The 20950-nt window shown below is 40.8% G+C and overlaps 1 protein-coding gene across 9 annotated transcripts in view; it reads right to left on the reverse strand.

Moving 5' to 3' along the window:
• The window catches only part of ZMIZ1 (zinc finger MIZ-type containing 1), a 385595-nt gene that overhangs the window by 301745 nt on the left and 62900 nt on the right, over nucleotides 1-20950 (reverse strand). For 8 of the 9 annotated variants that reach the window (XR_015743665.1, XM_087933818.1, XM_087933824.1 and 5 more), the window contains exon 2: nucleotides 6333-6443. The exons of the other annotated variant lie outside the window; for it this stretch is intronic. The gene's annotated coding sequence lies outside the window, so the exon portion shown is untranslated. The remainder of the gene's footprint in view (nucleotides 1-6332; nucleotides 6444-20950) is intronic. 9 annotated transcript variants of the gene reach the window in all.

Raw genomic sequence — 20950 nt, forward strand, 5'->3', positions numbered from 1 at the left:
GTGATCACTTTTGCTAATCCTTAGCAGAGTCTTGTAAGCAAGGCCTGTAAGAATCATCAAAGAACTGCAACCTTCCAGTCTCGATATCTGTAAGAGGAATAAATCCCTAACTTCTTCTCAACTTCTTAGATTACAAGTAAGAGACACATCAAGAACTGAAGAAGCTTTTTGGATCGTTTTCAAAGAAAACACTAAGAAAGTCCAGTTGCCCTTTGGAAAAAGCCCTTCGGGATAACCATGAACTGGATGGCTGAGAATCTCCATAGATAGGAGAGACACCAAGGCTATGACATCTTGAGGTGGCACTTTCTGAGGCTCAGTGAAATAACACCAAAACAGAACAGCAAGATGGACCACAACACCCATGTTCCTCAACAAAGGACCAAGAAGGCTCCATATTTCCTCATTTTCTAAAAGAGGACTGTGTTGTTGTCTCTACTTTGCAAGCAAGAGAGATGACTCTTTGCCTTAGGTCACCTAAGAAATTTTCCCACAAAATATGGCCAAAGGAAGAAACTTGTCTATTCAGAACGTTGAATGTTGCAAGCTGGGGGAACAAAAGTCAACTTTTGCCCTGTTGTGGTGGGGAAAATGTCCACTTCTAAGGCAATTGGAGATAGATCCAATGAAGCCTATGTTATTGGCATGCACAAACTGCAGTGACCACTGGACCCCTTCCTAACGGAAGGCAAAAAAAAGTCCCAGATAAAGCAAGGTCAAGCAAAACAAAGGGAGAAACAGCAATCTGGTTTTAATTATCTATCTCCCGCCTCTCCAAGGTCACCAGATTTAGCTTCCTGCTTTCGCTCAGGACTGTATTGCAGTCCTGCTTTAGCCATCTGTAATTAAAAACGCTGGAGATTTTCAAGAAAAGAACAGACAGCTATTTGGTCCGGGATGGTCCACGTATTCTGGGTTTTATTTAAATAGAACGTGAAAATAATGTTTAAGATCTACCATTGGCTAATCTTGTCGTCAGTTCAAAATTATTTCACATACATCTCTATACTAACCTAACAGATGTCTAGGAGTAGGATATATGGCATAAAATCTGCCTCAGGTGCTCTATATCTTCAATAGTACTTTTGGTACAGTATTGTCTTGTTTAGCTTCTGGGGCAATAAATACCTCTGATCCATTATTGGTTAAACAATTTCTACTTGGCTTCTTTGATGTGATAAGACAAAGGGATGAATCCCATTAGAGAATAGGACTCAGCTAAGATCTCTTCAAGGAATCCATGAATGATGCCTCCTGATGTTCTCTGGCCACCGGAATAAAACTGAAGAGGTAACTGGGTCAAAGGCTGGACTCAATTCACTCGACAGATTCAACCTATCATCCCAATCCATTCAAATTTTAGAGTATCTCAGAATAATAAGAGTTGTTAGGGACCCTGGAGGTCTTCTAGTCCAACCCCCTGCTCAAGCAGGAGACCCCATACTATTTTAGATAAGTGGTTGTCCAATCTCTTCTTAAAAACCACAAGTGATGGAGCATCCACAACTTCTGAAGGCAAGTCCTTCCACTGGTTAATTGTTCTCACTGTCAGGAAATGACTGCTTAGTTCTGGGTTGGTTCTCTCCTTGATTAGTTTCCATCCATTGCTCCCTGTTCTGCCCTCAGATTCTTTGGAGAACTGGTTGATCCCCTCTTCTTTGTGGAAGCCCCTCAAGTTTTAGAACACTGCTATCATATCACCCCTAGTACTTCTTTTCATTAATCTAGATATACCCAATTTCTGCAACAGTTCATCATACGATTCAACCTTGAGCCCCCTAATTATCTTGGTTGCTCTTCTCTGCACTTGTTCTCAAGTCTCAACATCTTTTTTATATCATGGCAACCAAAGCAGGATGCAATATTCCAATTGTGGCCTTACGAAGGCATTATAGAGCAGTATTAACACTTCACATGATCTTGATTCTTTCCTTCTGTTAATGCAGCCCAGGATTGTGTTGGCTTTTTGGGTGGCTGCAGCATCTCTGCTTAAAAGTTTTCAGTGTTCCTTCAACTTGCTTATAAATCTTAGAGGCAGCATAAAATTTATTAACATTTAATTGTAAAAGTTGATATCTATATTTTATATTTCATCTTGTTTACAACCATCTATACTTGTGTAACAGTCTGTTTATATTGCACACGATAATGTTGAAATTCATACATACGTACAATCATGTGAAATTATGCTATTATTAATACTTGTTTTGCAAATATTCTATTTACCACTGTAGGTGGGCTGTTTTGCCAAATGAATCATAATAATTATTTTTGCCAGTTTATTAATAGGTGTTAGGTAGATTCTAAATGTTAAGTGGATACAAAGGAATTTAAAAAAAAACCCACAACACAATCTTGATTAGTATTGTTACTTTTGTGAACCATCCACATATGAACGAAGTACATACCCTCTATTTTAAGTAGTTGGTTTATTAAGCTTAACTTCTAAAAGATCACACAAATATAATGTAGGCACTAAAAGTACTTTGTAATAATTTTCTCATTGGACGTTTATTAATTTCTTTAATAAATAATACTTTATTGATCAGATATAAGGCTTCTGATTTGTTGAAACGAAGAGAATTACAGTTAGAAACAAAATCAAAGTAAACTTCAAAGGGAACTCATCAAAGCTGCCACAAGATGCAGCTGCTTTAATCCACTACAGAGCAGTTATGTGTCTGCACAATACTGTTCATGAAACAATGGTTTTGACAAATTGCACAGCCCTCATTTGTATTCTCTCTGACACAACAACTCCGTATACAAGCTAGCCTCAATTACTGAAGTCTTGCGATTATTTGGAAACTTTAAATGACTATGCCCAGAGAGATGAACAGGCTAAAGGTATGGAAAGTGCTGAATTAAAAAGCAGTCATTAGCAGGAAATGCCACAATATTACTTTTCATGCTAAAATTTCAGGCCCTTTATTGTCTTCATGCTCAGACATGTGGAACTTATCGGAGGTAACCTGATGCTTGCAAATGACTAATTAGCTGAAATTTAGAAAGGCAAATATAAAAGCAATTGGGGGATAATACAAAGTTTGTCCTGCAGCCATATCAGATACTATTTTTGCAGTGCTTAATTTTTCTCTTTCCTCCCTCCCTTTCTTCATTGTTAAAAAAATATAAAACAATTATGCTTTTCACTTTCGAGTATGCAAAATGACGCCAAGAATGGAGAAAGAGCCAGAAAGAATAAGACAAAGAAATTAAGGAAACGTGGGTAAACCTATTTTCCATCAACACCTTTTCATTGTTCTTCTCCTAGCTTTTCTATCTTTGCAGATCATCCAAACTTCCACCACCTCCCTGCCTCTCTCCCTCCATTTCAAAATATTATTTCAACACAGATTTCAAAAGCTGAACCAACAGCTGTCATTTTTATATGTTTATTTGTCCCCTGTCAGAATCCCATGGAAGCCAATTTCACATGTCAATCCAAGTATCATTGAAGACTCCAAAACAATACATTGATATTGTAAAGCAGACATGTTGCCTCAAATAAATTTCAGTCTTTTTAAAATTGTGGGTTTGGGTTTTGTTTTGTTTTTTAGCATGGACTACTGAAAATTTTGACATTCGTGATTCACCTAGTATCTTCAATCTGCACCAACTAATTACTCCCAAGTAGTCTTTTTTAAAAAAGTCTCAAAAACTATGAAATAGCAACTAGCCAAGAAACACAGAACATCTTTCCTCGAGGAGTGGACTTAGGAGGAGGAAGAGGAGCAGTGGTAGGATTCAATCAGTTCTCAGCGGTTCAAAAGAACCGGTTGTTAACTTTCTGAGCAGGTTGGTGAACTGGTTGTTGGAAGACGTAATTAGGACAGAGAACCGGTTGTTAAATTATTTGAATCCCACCACTGTAGAGAAGATAGAAGATAAAGTAGCTTTTGTAACCTAAGATCATCCATTCAACTCGTTGTAAGGGAATCTGAACAGCCCCCAAGAGAAAAGATAAGTGAAGAGGCTGCTTCTACAGGTAGTCCTCGACTTACGACCACAATTGAGCCCAAAATTTCCATTGCTAAGCAAAAAAAAAAATAAGTGGCTAAGTGCGTTTTGCCCTGTTTTACGACCTTTTTTCAGACATTAAGCGAATGACTGCAGTTGTTACGTGAATAGCATGGTTGTTAAGTGAATCCGGCTTCCTCACAGACTTTGCTCGTGAGAAGGTCATAAAAAGGGGATCACTTGATCCCAGGGATGGTTGCCATCATCATAACTATGTGCCAGTCACCAAGTGTCTAAATTTTGATCAGGTGACCACGTGGATGCCACGACGGTCATAAGTGTGAAAAAGGAAGCCACTTTTTTCAGGTGTTAACTCTGAACAGTCACTAAACGGATGTTCGTTAAGATGAGGAATACCTGTATTCTATGCCAACCATCTTGGATTTAACTATTATTCCACCAAGAAACCTGCACAAAAGGCCTTTTAACACAGTCTGCCCTGATGACGAGAAAACATGTCGGGCTGATCTGACAAGACAGGAAAGGAAAAAAAAAATGTTTTCATTAAAAACTGAGCAGAGCCAACTTTTTCCCCTCCATCTCCTCAAGCCAACGTTTCTCTGGAGCTTTCCAGGATCAGCAAACCCAGAAATCCGGCAATTTGGTTAATCAAGATTAAAAAGAATTTGGAGCAATTCTACCTGACTGCCTCTTTAATTATATTTTACTCTTCTTAGGTTTTAATCTCAGCATTCCTGTTGGGTTTATCATTGCCAGCCTGGCCTGATAGCAGAACATCTAATCAACATACACAGCTAAAGGTTTATACAGGGGTGGGATCCTGGTTCGGGGAGCGTGCACATGCGCACCAAATGCACACTGCACGCACGTGCGCACTACCGGCTCCAGCGAGCATTTACCTTCTCCAGCTGAGTGCCACGCAAAGCAGCTGAGGAGGTAAAAGCACAGGATAAAGGACAGCCTAGAGCCCAGGTGGGCCAAACACACAACCAGACGGTCATCACAGCGAACTGTTTCGGTGTCAGCTGCACTTCGGAGCTACCGATCCTATAGAAGCGGGCTGAACCAGTAGCATCCCACCCCTGGGTTTATGCAAGGCTTGGCTGTGGCTAAGTCTGGCAGAGAAATTATTTTCTAGGCTAAAACCTGACGAGTGAAAAAAAGAAACGATGAGGCCGCACGATCTCCAATACCTACCAAAGGTTCTAAAAAGTGAAGTCGATTTTCTAGGCAACAAGAGCAAACCAGAACAACATATAGGGAGAGTCCCTGACTTACGACCACAATGGAGCCCCAAGTTTATGCTGCTAAGTGAGACATTTGTGGAGAGAGTTTTGCTCCCACTTTTATGACTTTTTTTTAACCAAAGTTAGCAACCCGGTCAGTGGTGGGCTGCAACCAATTAAACGACTGGTTCTGTGAGCGCATGCTTCGCACCGATCGTCGTTCGTACCGGTTCACTAAAACCAGTCCAAACCGGTAGCTTAACCCGGTGTTTAAGTCAACCTGATTTCCCCATGGACTTTACTTGTCCGAAGGTCACAAAAGGGGAATCAATGACCCCGGGATACCGCAACCGTCATAAATATGAGTCAGTTGCCAAACATCTGAATTTTTATTCATGTGACCATGGAGAGTTGTAACTGTGAAAAAACAGTCCAAAATGTACAAAAAAGTACAAAAATGTAATAGTCCAAAAACTTCTTTTCAGTGCCATTGTAACTTTGAACAGTGACTAAACAAGCTAGCGTAAGTTACGGACTACTAACGTCATTGCCCAGAGGATCATTGGTTGCCCTCTGCCCTCTTTGGAAGAGCTTTAGAGCTCCCGCTGCCTTAAGAAGGTTCAAAACGTTCTCAAAGATCCATCTCATCCTGGGAACCCTTTTTTGGAACTATTACCATCTGGCAGATGGTACAGGATAATAAAAACAAGGACAAATAGGCTGAAAAACAGCTTCTATCCCACAGCACAAACTCTACTGAATTCTACTGTATAGTGCAATATCAGGAGTTTTCAATTCAGTTGCACAGAATGCAAAAGATGTGTGTTTGTGTTTTTATTTTTATAGTTACAATGTACACTGAAGATGGCATTTAATTTCGTTGTATAAGGTGCAATGGCAATAAACTAAACTAAACTATACTAAAGTAAAGTAAACTAAACCTGTATACCTGCAATATCTTCTCTGGTGATATAATTTTCTAAAAAATGCGAAGGCAACCGACTCCACTAAGAAGTTACACAAGGCTAAAAGTTTCCACGCCATCTCCTTCAGACCTCGCCCGTTTTTCCTACTGCCCCGATGAGGAAATTTAACAAGCGGAGCATTAAATGGGCAAATAATTACCTTTTAACTCTTGGAAGAGGCCAACATCAATTAACACGCAGGAGCTCTTAACAAACAGAGAGAGGAGGAGGTGGGGGCCCAGAGCAGTTCCTGCAGTCATCAAGGTCCTTCCTAACAAGAGGAAAACCAAAAAGAAGAGGAGGAAATGGTTAACTATTAATTTTCATAACCCTGATGCTGTAGAGAAGATGCTAACTCCCAAATATGAAAAGAATAATCAAGACGTAGGCTGTGAGGGCTCTAACAAATTCACCCCCATTCAAACCATAAGTCTCTAGCTAGAGTAAAACAATTTATTAGGAGTGGCCATGTTGGAGTTAGCTGGGTGCAGTCGACACTAAAATACAACATTCATTTCCCCCTTGACCCTGGTCTCCCACCCCCTGGACGTATATTCTCCAATGGAACACATCCATAGCCAAGAGTCATCAATCATGCTGTCCAGTAATAATCTTGTACACCAACAGCTTCAGCTGCCTAGGCGATTATCTGAGGCATTTAAGGAATGCACTGTTTTCCCCCACTCCCTTTCTGCTGGCAGCTAAAGAGACCAAAGGAGTATTTTTAGTTGACAATAGGCATGATATTTAATCTTCCACTATTACACTACTAAGCGAGGTGGATATTAAGTGGGGTTCGCCGCCATTGCACGACCTTTCTTGCCACCAAATGTTAAGAGAATCACTGCAGTTGTTAAGTGACCCCAGGACATTGCAACCATCATAAATATGAGTTAGTTTCCAAAGCATCCAAATTTTGATCATTTGACCATAGGGACAAAAACATATGAAGAACGGTTGCAGGATTTGGGTTTGGCCAATCTCGAGAAAAGAAGTTCTGGGGGGGACATGATAGCAGAGTTTGAGGGGCTGTCACAAAGAAGAGGGAGTCAAGCTATTTTCCAAAGCACCAGAAGACAACAAACAATGGATGGAAACTATTTAAGGAGAGAAGCAATTTAGAACTAAGGAGACATTTCCTAACGGTTAGAACAATTAACCAGTGGAACAACTTGCCTCCAGAAGTTGTGGATGCTCCAACACTGGAAGTTTTTAAGAAGAGATTGGATAACCATTTGTCTGAAGTGGTGTAGGGTTTCCTGCCTAAGCAGGGGGCTGGACTAGAAGACCTCCAAGGTCCCTTCCAACTCTGTTCTATTCTATTCAGTGGAACGGCTTGCCACCAGAAACTGTGGGCACCCCATCACTGGAGGTTTTTAAGAAGAGACTGGTCAGCTACTTGTCTAAAATGGTATAGGGTTTCCTGCTTGAGTAGGGGGTTGGACTAGATTAGAAGGCATCCAAATCCCTTCCAGCTCCATTCGGATACTTTCTGAGTATTTGAGACTGTTTTATGAAAGGCACACACAGTTTTTTTTTTCCTCAAAGCTCTGCTCACGAATAAACATTTCACAAAAATCCTTCCTTGTAGTAAGCAACCTCTTGAAATGCTTCCATTAAAGGTAATAAACCGAGAACACTAAGCTGTGGTCGCTTCATCTCTGGAGGCTTTTAAGAAGAGACTGGACAGCCACCTCTCTGACATGGTATAGGGTCCCCTGCTTGAGCAGGGCGAAAACTGGTCATAAGTCACCCTTTTCAGGACTGTTGTAACTTGAAATGGTTACTAAATAAGCAGTGGTACATTGAGCACAGCTATATTAATGGTGGGCTGAAAGGGAGATGGAAGAAGGGAAAAAGAAGGAGAAGCTGACATCTCCATTCTATGTATGCATCTCATTTGTTCATGTGCTTGCAGTACCGAGCATTTCTTTTTCCACTCCAGCCGAGTTGCATTTATGTACAGGCAGACACACGGCCCAGTGCATGGAAATCACAACAGTTTTAGCAAACGTTGCGTCCATCACCACCCCAAAATTTTAATGCGCAATCTCATCAAATCCCAGCAAAAATTAACGAGGAGATAGCTGCATTCACAATCCTCTGCAACTGTAAATTTTTCTAATGGGTTCGGGACCAACCATTTTCCCAAGTCGTGCTATTAGCAAAAAAATAAAATAAAATAAAATAAAAAATGAATGAGCCTGCAGCCAAAGCAGCGTGTGCTAGGATTTCATTAGAGCTCCTGCTGAGCAGGGTAATTTCTGGTCAGAGCTTGGGTTTAAGAGAACCAAGATTAAATTAGGTACCTTGGAATACGTGTTTGCTGCGCTATAGGTTTACTTATTTAGATTTCTAGCCTGTTGTAATCGACGCAATCTTATAATGTTTTAGCTTTTTTTTCCTCACAAGAGGTGAATACATGTGAACAGGGGAGGGGAGAAGGAAGGAAGGAAGGGAAGAGAAGAGAGAAAGAAAGAAGAAAGGAAGAAAAGGAAGGCGGGAAGGAAAGAAGGAAAGAAGAAAGAAAGAAGGAAGGAAGGAGAGAGTGGAAGGAAGGAAGGAAGGAAGGAAGGAAGGAAGGAAGGAAGGAAGGAAGGAAGGAAGGAAGGAAGGAGAGAGTGGAAGGAAGGAAGGAAGGAAGGAAGGAAGGAAGGAAGAAAGAAAGAAAGAAAGAAAGAAAGAAAGAAAGAAAGAAAGAAAGAAAGAAAGAAAGAAAGAAAAAAGATTTTTAGCAATGAACTACACTTGCAAGCTCACTCATCCATCTTGAAAGAAATGACACACTCCAAATGAAGCCAACAGAAGAGAAACAGAACCACATTTCAAACTGACTTAATCTGAACATAAACAAATAAAATCTGATACCAATGTACTGAAGGGCAAAACTTTCTCTGAATCTGTGAACCCCGGATCCTGGTGAACATTTTCGAATGGAATGGAATGGAATGGAATGGAATGGAATGGAATAGAATAGAATAGAATAGAATAGAATAGAATAGAATAGAATAGAATAGAATAGAATATTCTTTATTGGCCAAGTGTGATTGGACACACAAGGAATTTGTCTTCGGTGCAGAAGCTCTCAGTGTGCATAAAAGTGATTTGTTGCTAAGTGAGACAGTTGCTATGTGAATTTTGCCCCATGGTGGTTAAGTGAATCACTGTTCCAGGAATTGTGCAGCAGCTGTCTGGATGAAGTGTGGGCACACCAACACATATGTGGGGTTCCTTTATATAAATATACAGCCAAAGACCTCTTACACCTTCAAACTTGCTGAGGTTGAGGATCATTGGTGGGACCTAACACCTATTTAAATTTAACTTATTTAAATTTAACATTGACATTTATGGTTATTTTTTTTGTTATCATCCGCAAAAGGAAGACAAGTCAGGAAGTTGGGAAAAATCGTGAGGTAACTTGAAACAGGTCTACAGAACGCACAGATCGAAAATAGCGGGGGGGGGGGAGAGAGACGCCCACTTCGTACACCACAGCCAATCACAGCGCAGGCCGCCTCACGCATGAGTCAGCACTTTCTAACCAGAACTGTGTATTCTGAATTTTTCACTTTTTGTTTTTTTACAAACATATCAATGTGTGAATTTTATTTTGATACAAATAAAATAGTATTAATCATATTTGTTCCATTCAACAAGCATATATAATTCTAGTAATAACACACATATTTTTATTAAATTATAATGTTTCATTGTTTAGTTATTCAGTATTTCAATGGGTCATTTTTATGCCAATCACCCTATTCCAAGATTCAGACCTTTTAATACAAATAGAATATTGTTAATCATATTTATTACATTTAGCAAGCTTATATAATGCTAATAATAATACAAACATTTATGTTAAATTAAAATGCTCCATTATTGTCTTGTTCAACTTATAATCTTTCATTATTTCAATATGTTACAGTAGTTTTAATCCTTTTTTTTTGCATTTAGCAAACACATATTCATATTGAATTATAATCCTTCATTATTTATTTAATCAACGGTTCAATATATTATTTTTATGCCAGTCACCATATTCAACAGTACAGACCTTCAACTTTCTAGGTTCCATCATATCACAAGACCTAAAATGGACACTTAACATCAAAAGCATCATCAAAAAAGCACAACAAAGAATGTTCTTTCTGCGCCAACTCAGGAAGCTGAAACTGCCCAACGAGCTGCTGATCCAGTTCTACAGAGGAATCATTGAGTCTGTCATCTGCACACCCATAACTGTCTGGTTTGGCTCTGCAACCCAACAGGACAGACACAGACTTCAGAGAGTAATTAGGACTGCAGAAAAAACAATTACTACCAACCTGCCTTCAATCGAGGACCTGTATACTGCACGAAACAAAAAGAGGGCTGTGAAAATATCTACAGATCCCTCACATCCCAGACATAAACTGTTTCAACTCCCTCCCTCAAAACGACGCTATAGAACACTGCACACCAGAACAACTAGACACAAGGACAGTTTTTTTCCTATATGCCACCACTCTCCTAAACAAATAATTCCCTCAACACTGTTCAACTATTTACAAAGTCTGTGCTACTATTACAATTAACCTTCTCATCACTCCTTTTCACCCATCCTCTCCCACTTGTGACTGTATGACGGTAACTCTGTCACTTGTATCCTTATGATTTTTATTGACTGTTTCCTAGTATGATTTGATTGCTTATTGTACCCTATGACTATTATAAAGTGTTGTACTTTATGATTCTTGACTCTTGACGAATGTCTCTTTTCTTTTATGTACACTGATAGCATTTGCACCAAGACAAATTCCTTGGGTGTCCAGTCACACTTGGCCAATAAAGAATTCAATTCAATTCATTTCAATTCATTTCAATTCTATTCTAATTCTTATTGTATTGACTATTATTACATGTTGTACCTTATGATTTTTGACTCTTGATGGATGTATCTTTTCTTTTATGTATACTGAGAGCATATACACCAAGACAATTCCTTGTGTGTCCAAACACACTTGGCTAGTAAAGAATCCATTCATTCATATTATTTAAGTACACAACTGCATGTTCTGACCGACTGTATCCTGTACTGTTTCCGCTACTTAAATTCAATACCCTAACAATCACTACGAAACAAAATTCATTTTTTTTCTACTTGGAAACGGCTTCTGGGCTTTGTGCTTGAAGTGGGGAAAATAATAAAACTTCTATTTTTAGGCTTTTGCTGATTAGATAGGTTTTTGTTGTTACAAGAAGTGCTCGACTTACGACTGCAATTGAGCCCCAAATTTATGTGGCTCAGTGAAACATCGGTGGCATCAGCTTTGTGCTCCAATCTACCGCCTTTCTTTTGCCACAACCATTAAGCGAATCATTACAGTTGTTAAGTGAGACATGTGGTTGCAAAGTGAATCTGGCTTCCGCCATTATCACAAGGTTGCCAAAGGGAATCACATGACATCCTTTCCTCCCGGGACCATGGCTACCATCATAAAGATGAGTCAGATGCCAAGTGCCTGAATTTCGATCACGCGGCCGTGGGAAAGGCTGCAACTGCCACAAGAGTAAAAGTTGTAAGGGTGAAAAGCGGGTCGCAAGTCACCTTTTTCAGTGCCATTGTAGCTTTGAAACGGTCACTAAACAAACTGACGACAGTCGAGGGCTACCTGTATCATTTGAAGGAGAGGCGTGAAATTTGGTAGATGATGTGAAGCGGAAGAGCCTTCTCTGCCAATTTATATGGATTTTTTTTTAAAAAAATGAACAGAGAACAGATGAACAGAGTTGGAAAGGACCTCGTAGGTCATCTAGTCCAACCCCCCCATCCAAGCGGGAGACCCTACACCATTTCTGACACATGGCAGTCCAGTCTCTTCTTGAAAGCCTCCAGTGATGAAGCTCCCACAACCTCTGAAGGCAACTTCTGTTCCATTGCTTGATCGTTCTCCCTGTCAGAAAATTTCTCCTTATTTCCAGACTGACTCTCTCCTCCTTCTGTTTCCATCCATTATTCTTTGTCTGGCCTACAGGTACTTTGGAAAACATCTTGACCCCCTCGTCTCTGTAACAGCCCCTCAAATATTGGAAGACTGCTATCCTGTCTCCCCTGGTCCTTCTCTCCACTAGACTAGCCAGGCCCAGTTCCTGCAACCATTCATCATATGTTTGTGCTTCCAATCCCCTCATCATGCTGGTTGCTCTTCTCTATACTTTTTCTAGAGTCTCAACATCTTTTTTATAGTATGGTGACAAAAACTGGATGCAGGACTTTAGGTGTGGCCTAACTAAAGCTTTATAGTATGTCCCCTGAACTTGATTGTATCTCTCTGTTGATACAACTTACGATTGCATTGGCAGTTTTGGCGGCGGCTGCACACAACTAGATTCGTTGGAAGTGGGTAAATATAACATCAGTGAATATACAGTAAGGAGACCAAGCAAGCAGGCAAAACGAAATGATCCAGGAATTCAATTCCGAACAAGTGGCCATTGCCAGCCAAGATAAATCTTTTAGAAGATGAGCAAAATCTATAAGGGAACGGCCTTTTTTATTTTACAAAGCTCTATTCTCTAATAAAAAGAAAGCCTTGCATTATTTTAAGTACCTTTCAGAGGTATGTTAACTTAGTTTATCTGAAATAAATTACTGGAACCTTAGACAATCTGGTCTCAGGTCGTGCTGCAGGAAAGGAGGCCTGTTCGAACAGAGACACCTTATAGATAAATGTGAATTATAGTAATGTTAAAATATATATATAAGATTAGGGGAAACAGGATAGCAGTCTTCCAATATTTGAGGAGCTGCCACAGAGAGGAGGAGGGGATCAAGCTATTTTCCAAGGCACGGGAAGGCCAGACAAGGAATAATGGATGGAAACTGAACAAGGAACAACCTGGAAATAAGGAGGAATTTCCTGACAGGGAGAACAATCAACCGATGGAACAGAAGTTGCCTTCAGAAGTTGTGGGAGCTTCATCCCTGGAGGCTTTCTAGAAGAGACTGGACTGCCCTCTGTCAGAAATGGTGTTGGGTCTCCTGCTTGGGCAGGGGAGTTGGACTAGATGGCCTACAAGGTCCCTTCCAACTCTGTTAATCTGTAATCTGCCTGGAGGAGCATTCAGAAGCTTCAGCTGGTGCAGAATGCAGCTGCGTGGGCAGTAAATGCTATTCAGCAGGTGTAATTTTCCAGGTGTAATTCAAAGAGATGCTTGTCACCTTCATGGCTTGGGACCAGCTTACTGGAGGGATCTCCTTCTCCCATCCAATTGTTTCTACCCATCCAATCCGGTCGGACAGGATGAGCATGTTCTGAGCACCATCCAAGCAATGTCAGCTGGAGGAGACAAGGGGGGACGTGCTTGTTGTAACGTGGCACCTGCTCCCTGGAGCATCCTCCTCCAGAGATTAGGATGGCCCTGGCCCTGTTGGGCTTTTGGGAGGCCCTGGAAAGGCCAGGAGCCCAGGTGTGTGGTGTCCCAAGTGCATGAAAGACACTGGTTATGGTTGGCATTGATTGATTGGTATCTTTTAGCTGCCCCTGTATTTAATTTCTCTCTATGTCTCTCTCTGTCTCTCTCTCTCTTTTGGCAATTTTAACTGTTTTTATCATTGCTCACCATCAGAGTGACTAGATGAGAAAGAAAGAGAGAGAGAGAGAGGGGGGGGAGAGGGAGAGAGAAGAGAGAGACAGAAAGAAAGAAAGAAAGAAAGAAAGAAAGAAAGAAAGAAAGAAAGAAAGAAAGAAAGAAAGAAAGAAAGGGAGGGAGGGAGGAAAAGGAAGGAAGGGAAAAAAGAAAGAAAGAAGGGGAAAGAGAGAGAAAGAAAGAATGAAAGAAAGAAAGAAAGAGGGAGGAAGGGAGGGAAGAAAAGGAGGAAGGAAGGAAGGAAGGAAGGAAGGAAGGAAGGAAGGAAGGAAGGAAGGAAGGAAGGAAGGAAGGAAGGAAGGAAGGATAGAGAAAGAAAGAAAAAACAAAGAAAGGATGGAGGGAGGGAGGAAAGAGAAAGAAAGAAGGAAGGAAGGAAGGAAGGAAGGAAGGAAGGAAGGAAAGAAAGAAGAGAGAACGAGAAAAAGAAAGAAAGAAAGAAAGAAGGAAAGAAAGAAAGAAAGAAAGAAAGAAAGAAAGAAAGAAAGAAAGAAAGAAAGAAAGAAAGAGAAAAAAGAAAAAGAGAAGAGAGAATGAGAAAAAAGAAAGAAAGAAAGAAAGAAGGAAGGAAGGAAGGAAGGAAGGAAGGAAGGAAGGAAGGAAGGAAAGAAAGAAAGAAAGAAAGAAAGAAAGAAAGAAAGAAAGAAAGAAAGAAAGAAAGAAAGAAAGAAAGAAAGAAAGAAAGGAAGGCAGAGAGACACTGGGAGAAATAAAGCATTTAGGCAGAATAATTTTTTTGGCATGGAAGTTTCCACCATCATTCAACAGTTCTGAGCAAACAGCAGAGATTCCCTGCAACCTACAGAGGCTGAACGTAGCTGGCAAAAGGCAGCTTTTGGTCTGTGACAAGTCTTACTTGTTTTGTGCAACAGCCTGTTTTTGTCACCACTCAACTGTCATCTCCTGCTGTTTTAACAGGAGTTTGGGGTTGTCTTGACAAAACTCATTCTCTTCTTGCCTTGCCCATGGCTTTTATGTTTATCTGCCCATTAAGAAAAAGAAATGCAAGATAACTTCCAAGCTTCTTACACACAAACACACACACACACACACACGCACAGAGGAAGCATTCTGCATTTAAAGGCCAACAATGGCTTTCTAGTTATCTCCACCAGATGATCAAAGTCCGTATTTTCTAACAAAGCCCGCGACGGAAAACTTTTAATACTGTGATTCATTACAGGCAGAGTTCCTTCCTACAGACATCCTTTTTAGAAGTAACAGTTACATTTCCCACACAGCTCCGTTTCCTGCCATCGCCAGACCATAATAGCTGGCAGCTGTTTCTCAGAAAGCTGGTGGACCACAGCTTTGAGAAGGGAATACATTTGCCGCTTTGTCATTTCTTTGGGGCCATCAAGAAAAGAAAAGGAGAAAAAAAAACAAACAAACCACAATCTCTATCCCCGTAATCTAGTGGAAGAAAAGAAAAATGCATAAACTCTGTCACACTTTCTCGTATTTCTTATCTCCATTCATTCCACGGACAGCAGGTACCATCAAAATAAGAAGAGGAGGAGGGGAGGGACACCTGAGAAATTTTGAAAACACCCCCCCCCTCCCCCAAACAACCTGCAGCTCGGAAACACTAATAATTGGGAACCTCTCCAACACAACCACGTGTCTTTCACTACAACCAGACATTCTGAAAGGGGTTTAAGGTCACCAAATGTCCAATCTAATTTCTTCTCTGAGACCTCCGGTGATGGGAGCACTCACAACTTCTAAAGGCAAGCTGATGGATTGTTCTCACTGTCAGGAAATGTCTCCTTAGTTCTAGGTTGTACTCTCTGTGGAATCAAGAGGGGGTAGGACTTCCACGGGTAGCAGTTGAAAATAAATGAATGTAGTGTTTCTGCCTGTTGGTAAGGATCCTTAAGTTATTTGAAGGACTGCTGGATGTACCGTAGGCAGAAATGGCAGACCAGAGGTCTCCAAACTTGGCAACTTTGAGACTTGTGGACTTCAACTCCCAGAATTCTTCAGCCATCCTGGCTGGGGAATTCTGGGAGTTGAAATCCACAAGTCTCAAAGTTGCAAGGTTTGGAGATCCTTGGGGTAGATCCACCTCCTGTTTGTGTTGTAACCATGAGACTGCATAAAGCAAAGGAGACTATTAAACAAAACCGAGGAGATATGAAACTCTAGAATAACCCCAAGATGTAAATATAAATAAATATAGGATGTTACCAACCCTACAAGGAAACAGGAAGACTGCAAAACTTCACAATACTTATACTAGTTATTGTATCCCAAATATTAGGAGTCTTCAAACTTGACAGCTTTAAGACTTGTGGACTTCAACTTCCAGAATTCCTCCTCCAGTCATGTTAGCTCAGGGATTCTGGGAATTTGAAGTCCACAAGTCTTAAACTTGCCAAGTTTGAAGATCCTTGTATTAGAACATAGAATAATAGGATTGGAAAGGATCTTGGAGGCCTTCTAGTCCAAACCCTGGCCATGGCAGGAGATCCTATACCATTTCAGACTTTCTTTGAGCTTGACAGGATGGATGCATGTGATCATAGAAAGAATAACAGAACAGAATAATAGAATTTGATCTAAATCACACTTCCAACGCTCTTCGCTTTGTCATTCTGGACGGTTAAGGCGATCATGGATGGTAGGTACAACCAGAAACCCATTCCGCACAGCTACTGTCCCCGTGCCTTTGATGGAACAGAACCTTAGAACAGCTCTTCCTAAGTCCCAAAGGTGAAGCAACTGGACTTTCTGGTTTTTTTCCTTGAAGACATTTCGCTCTCACCCAAGAAGCTTCTTCAGCTATGACTGGATGGTGGAGAATGGAAGGATTTATGCTCCTTGCAGACAGCCGGTCATTTGCATCCTTTTAGAGGGTCATTGAGGCCTGTTGGAGGTTTGTCTGCGTCCTCAGGGTCACCTGAGTAGTGCAAATGGCTGTGGAGCCTTCTTGGAACTGCTGAAAGGACTGTGTTGTAGACTGGAGATAGATGATGTCCAGTCAGAGCTGTAGAAGCTTCTTGGATGAGAAGTGAAACGTCTTCAGAGAAAAACCAGAAAGTCCACTGCCTTTTGAAAAAGCACTTTGGGGACAATCATGACCTGGATGATGAAGAAGCTCCATAGACACCTCTTCATAAAGTGTGAATTTTACAAGGACTTGCACTCCCAATTAAATCACCAATCTCAACATCTATACCTGGCTCTTCACACCAATGATATTTAGTTTTGTTTTGTTTTTCTGGAAAGATAAGCACCCTTAAATCGCTGGATAAAGGCTGAGTTAATAGCACTAGCACTTACACTTATATACCACTTCGCAGAGCTTTACAGCCCTCTCTAAGCAGTTTATAGAGTCAGCCTCTGTCCCCAACAATCTGGGTCCTCATTTGACCCACCTCGATAGGATGGAAGGCTGAGTCAACCTTGAGCCCTGTCAGGATCGAACTCCAGGCAGTGGGCAGAGTTATCCTGCAATTCTGCATTCTAAGCACTGCACCACTGAATGTAGGTTCAGATCTTCAATATGATTTACTTAATGCATCAGATTTTATTGTACTTTAAAATTGTGCTTGATCGTTTTAACTTTTATGGCCTAGTTGTCAAGCGAAAGCAACTGCAAGCACAACCAGAACCACTCACAAAAAGTCCTAACAGTAGTTTTATGGCGGGTCAATTATGTTAACAAGAATCTGACCAGACATGCATTTCTTTGGGAATGGCAAGATAAGGCTTCAAAGATACTTCAGCCCGCAGCGCCCCCTCTTAACTCCTTCCTCCAGCCTATCTGGAAATTCTACCACATAAATCTTGTACTCTATTAAATGTGTGCTGTTGGGGTATGAGAAAAAGAATAAACAGAATAAAAAAATAATAATTTTATCCTAGCTACAAGATGCATTAAAAGAAAACAACACCTAATCTGCCACCCAACCTAAATCAAGTCTGAAATCCGTTTAGAAAACTATTTCACTGGGGTAGAACTTGTGTCTCTGGCGGGAAATTTAGAGCAAAATAATCCTTCATTCTCCCACATGAGAATATATAACTTTCAAAACACCTTTTGACTTTTCCTAATTTTGTATCCAAGGGGGATGGAGGGCCATATTTTCACCAAAATCAAGGTGAGGTTAGTGAGCCCTTAGCTTTATGGTTTTCAGATATACTGTACCTGATGGAATTTACACGGGTGATATTGCGATAGTTAGAGGGGAAAAAACCCTAACAAATTTTAGGTAAAAACACAGAGTGGGCTTTTATGGCCAGAGAAATGGATCTTTTCTTTCTTTCTTTTTTTTGACAAGTTCTGATGATGCTCCTTTCTGACCTCAAGTCTATTGGAGAAGATTATTGGTGGGGAAAGGCAGCGAGATGAAAGTAGAATACATTAACTTCACTTTGACTCAAGACCCCATCACTTTTAGTCTGACCATTGCACTTGCTACTCTGGTCCCAGGTTGGGAAAGATTCCATCCGTGTTAACAAATCACACGAGCTGTGAGCCTCTCAAACAGTGATTGAGTATATTGTTGATCAATATATTCAGGAGGCAAGAGACTGGGGTTGGCAATCAGACAATGTGTATACTTCTAAAGTGCAAAAAGAGCAACTAAGACGATTAAAGGCCTGGAGACAAAAACATAGGAAGAATGGTTGCAGGAATTGGCTAGTCTAGAGAAAAGAAGCACTGGCGGGAGACATGATAGAAGCATTCCGGTATTTGAGGGGCTGCCCCAAAGAAGAGGGGGTCAATCTATTCTCCAAACCACCTGAAGGTAGGACAAGAACTAACAATGGAAACTAATCAAGGAGAGAAGCGACCTAGAACTAAAGAGAAATTTCCTAATAGTAAGGACAATTAACCAGTGAAATGACTTGTCCCTAGAAGTTATGGGTGCTCCATCACTGGAGGGCTTTTAAGAAGAGACTGGACAGCCAGTTGAGCAGGGGGTTGGACTAGAAGACCTCCAAGGTCCCTTCCAAATTGAGCCCTTCTTCTCCACAAAGAAGAGGGAGTCAGCTTGTTTTCCAAAGCACCAGAAGGCAGGACAGAAAGCAATGGGTGGAAATGAATCAAGGAGAGAAACAACCTGGAATTAAGGAGAACATTCTTAACAGCAAGGGCAATTAATCACAGCAACAGCTTCCCTTCAGAAATTGTAGGGGCTCCATCACTGGAGGTTTTTAAGAAGAGACTGGACAGCCACCTATCTGAAGTGGTATAGGGCCTCCTGCTTGAACGGGGGCTGGACTAGAAAACCTCCAAGGCCCCTTCCAGCTCTATTCTGATCGATTGAATTCTGGGAGTTGAAATCCACGCATCTTCAACTAACCACGATTGAGAAACACTGCAATAGACGGAGACGTACGCTTGGCCCAACATGAATAACGACCACCAAGAGAAGCTGGACCTGTATCAGGGTCAGAGCTTTGGCAAGGAAACCTGGCCACCCATCTCTTCTAGGAGACAATTCTCAAAGTGGAAACCACAACGATTAAACCAAGTGCCTTGGCAAGCATCAACATACGCATGGGTTCTCACAAGAGACCAAACGATGCACACAGATAAAATTGTCGTCTTTTGGCAACTTGTCTTGCCAAAATTCAAAACACTTGCTATCCTAAATTGATGCCTCCATGATAGCAGACCTTTTTGCTTAGATTTTTGCCATCGCTTCTTCTTCCTCTCGGCCATTTAGAAAAGCAGAATCGGAGACTGTTATTTTTGGATCAAATATTTCCATTTGATGTCGAGCTTGGCATGAACCGAAAGCAGCTGTTCTCTCGACTTCCTCCTGAGAATATAATTCATCATTAAATCTCCCCAGCCTGTTTAAAACCAGGCAAGTGTTGGGGTTGCTGTTTTTTTTTTTTTAAAAAAAAGTGGAGTGCCCTTTCTTAAAAACCTACTGTGAATTCATTAAATTATTCAACATTCTTCAGTGGGCCAAGGGCGGGGGTGTTAAACTATCTCTCAACCTTATCAATTATTAATGCAATTTCTTGAGAAATATCAAGATATTTTGTAGGAACACAAAGCCAGGTGGGATGGGTTGTTTTTTTTTTAACTTTTGGCAGGAAGAAGGAAAAAAAATGGTAAAATCAAGATTTTACCAGTCAATGACCACTTCAGCTTCAACATCAACAATACAAGAGCACACAACAGATACAAACTCAACGTCAACCACTCCAAACTTGATTGCAGAAAGTACGACTTCAGCAGCCTTGAGTGGTCTGTGCCTTGCATGCACTACCTAACTCTGTTGTTACATCCTCAAACCCCCAACTCCTTTAACCTCAATGGACCCCAACCCATTCTGAACAGGTCTGTAAGGGGCATGCGTAAGTGCAACCCTATCATCTTGTAAGTGATTAACAAATCAAATAAACAAATAAATCAAATAAAATAAGGAAGGAAGGAAAGAAGGGAGGAGGAAGGAGGAAGGGGGAAGGAAGGAAGGAAGGAAGGAAGGAAGGAAGGAAGGAAGGAAGGAAGGACGGAAGGAAGGAAGGAAGGAAGGAAGGGGAAAGGAAAGGAAACAATACTCATTCCTAAAAGGTCTGTAAGGGGCGTGCACACATGCACAATTGTGCCTCCCGTCCCTGTCCTATTGTCCCCTTTTATTTGTGCCTATTTCCTGTATTCTTACTCATGTTTATACTTGTACCTATTATCTTGTAGGCAATTGACAAATCAAATAAATAAAAATAAAAATAAATATAGATGAAAAGAGGGAAAGGACAACGTCTGTTGAAAAAAATATAGCCCCTTAAGAATAACGTCTAGGTGTAACTTTGAACAAAAGCCTTATCAGGACTGAATACACTACCATGCCCAAAAACCAATTTACACATTGTGCAACTACTACTCCACTTGTGTACAGACAGTCTGGGCAAGCTAATTAAATTTACCTGGGTGCTTGCACATCTGTGTAGGTACACAAACACACATATCTCTTGTATCCAATCAAAGCTTTATCATGGTCAACAACTGGCATAAATGCATCTTTTATATCTAAAAACAGACTGGAAACAGAAATGCACAGAGTTACCCCCAAAACAAATACTGATCAGAGAAGAACTCAGGGTTCAGCTGAGGGGCCCTTAATGCTCTCTGAGCTTCGCTCTTTTCTTGCAGACGTTTAATTGCCAGGTAACATC

This window comes from Pseudonaja textilis, chromosome 4, assembly GCF_049901715.1.
Source record: "Pseudonaja textilis isolate UNSWEBS1 chromosome 4, rPseTex1.2, whole genome shotgun sequence".
NCBI classification, from domain to species: Eukaryota; Metazoa; Chordata; class Lepidosauria; order Squamata; family Elapidae; genus Pseudonaja; species Pseudonaja textilis.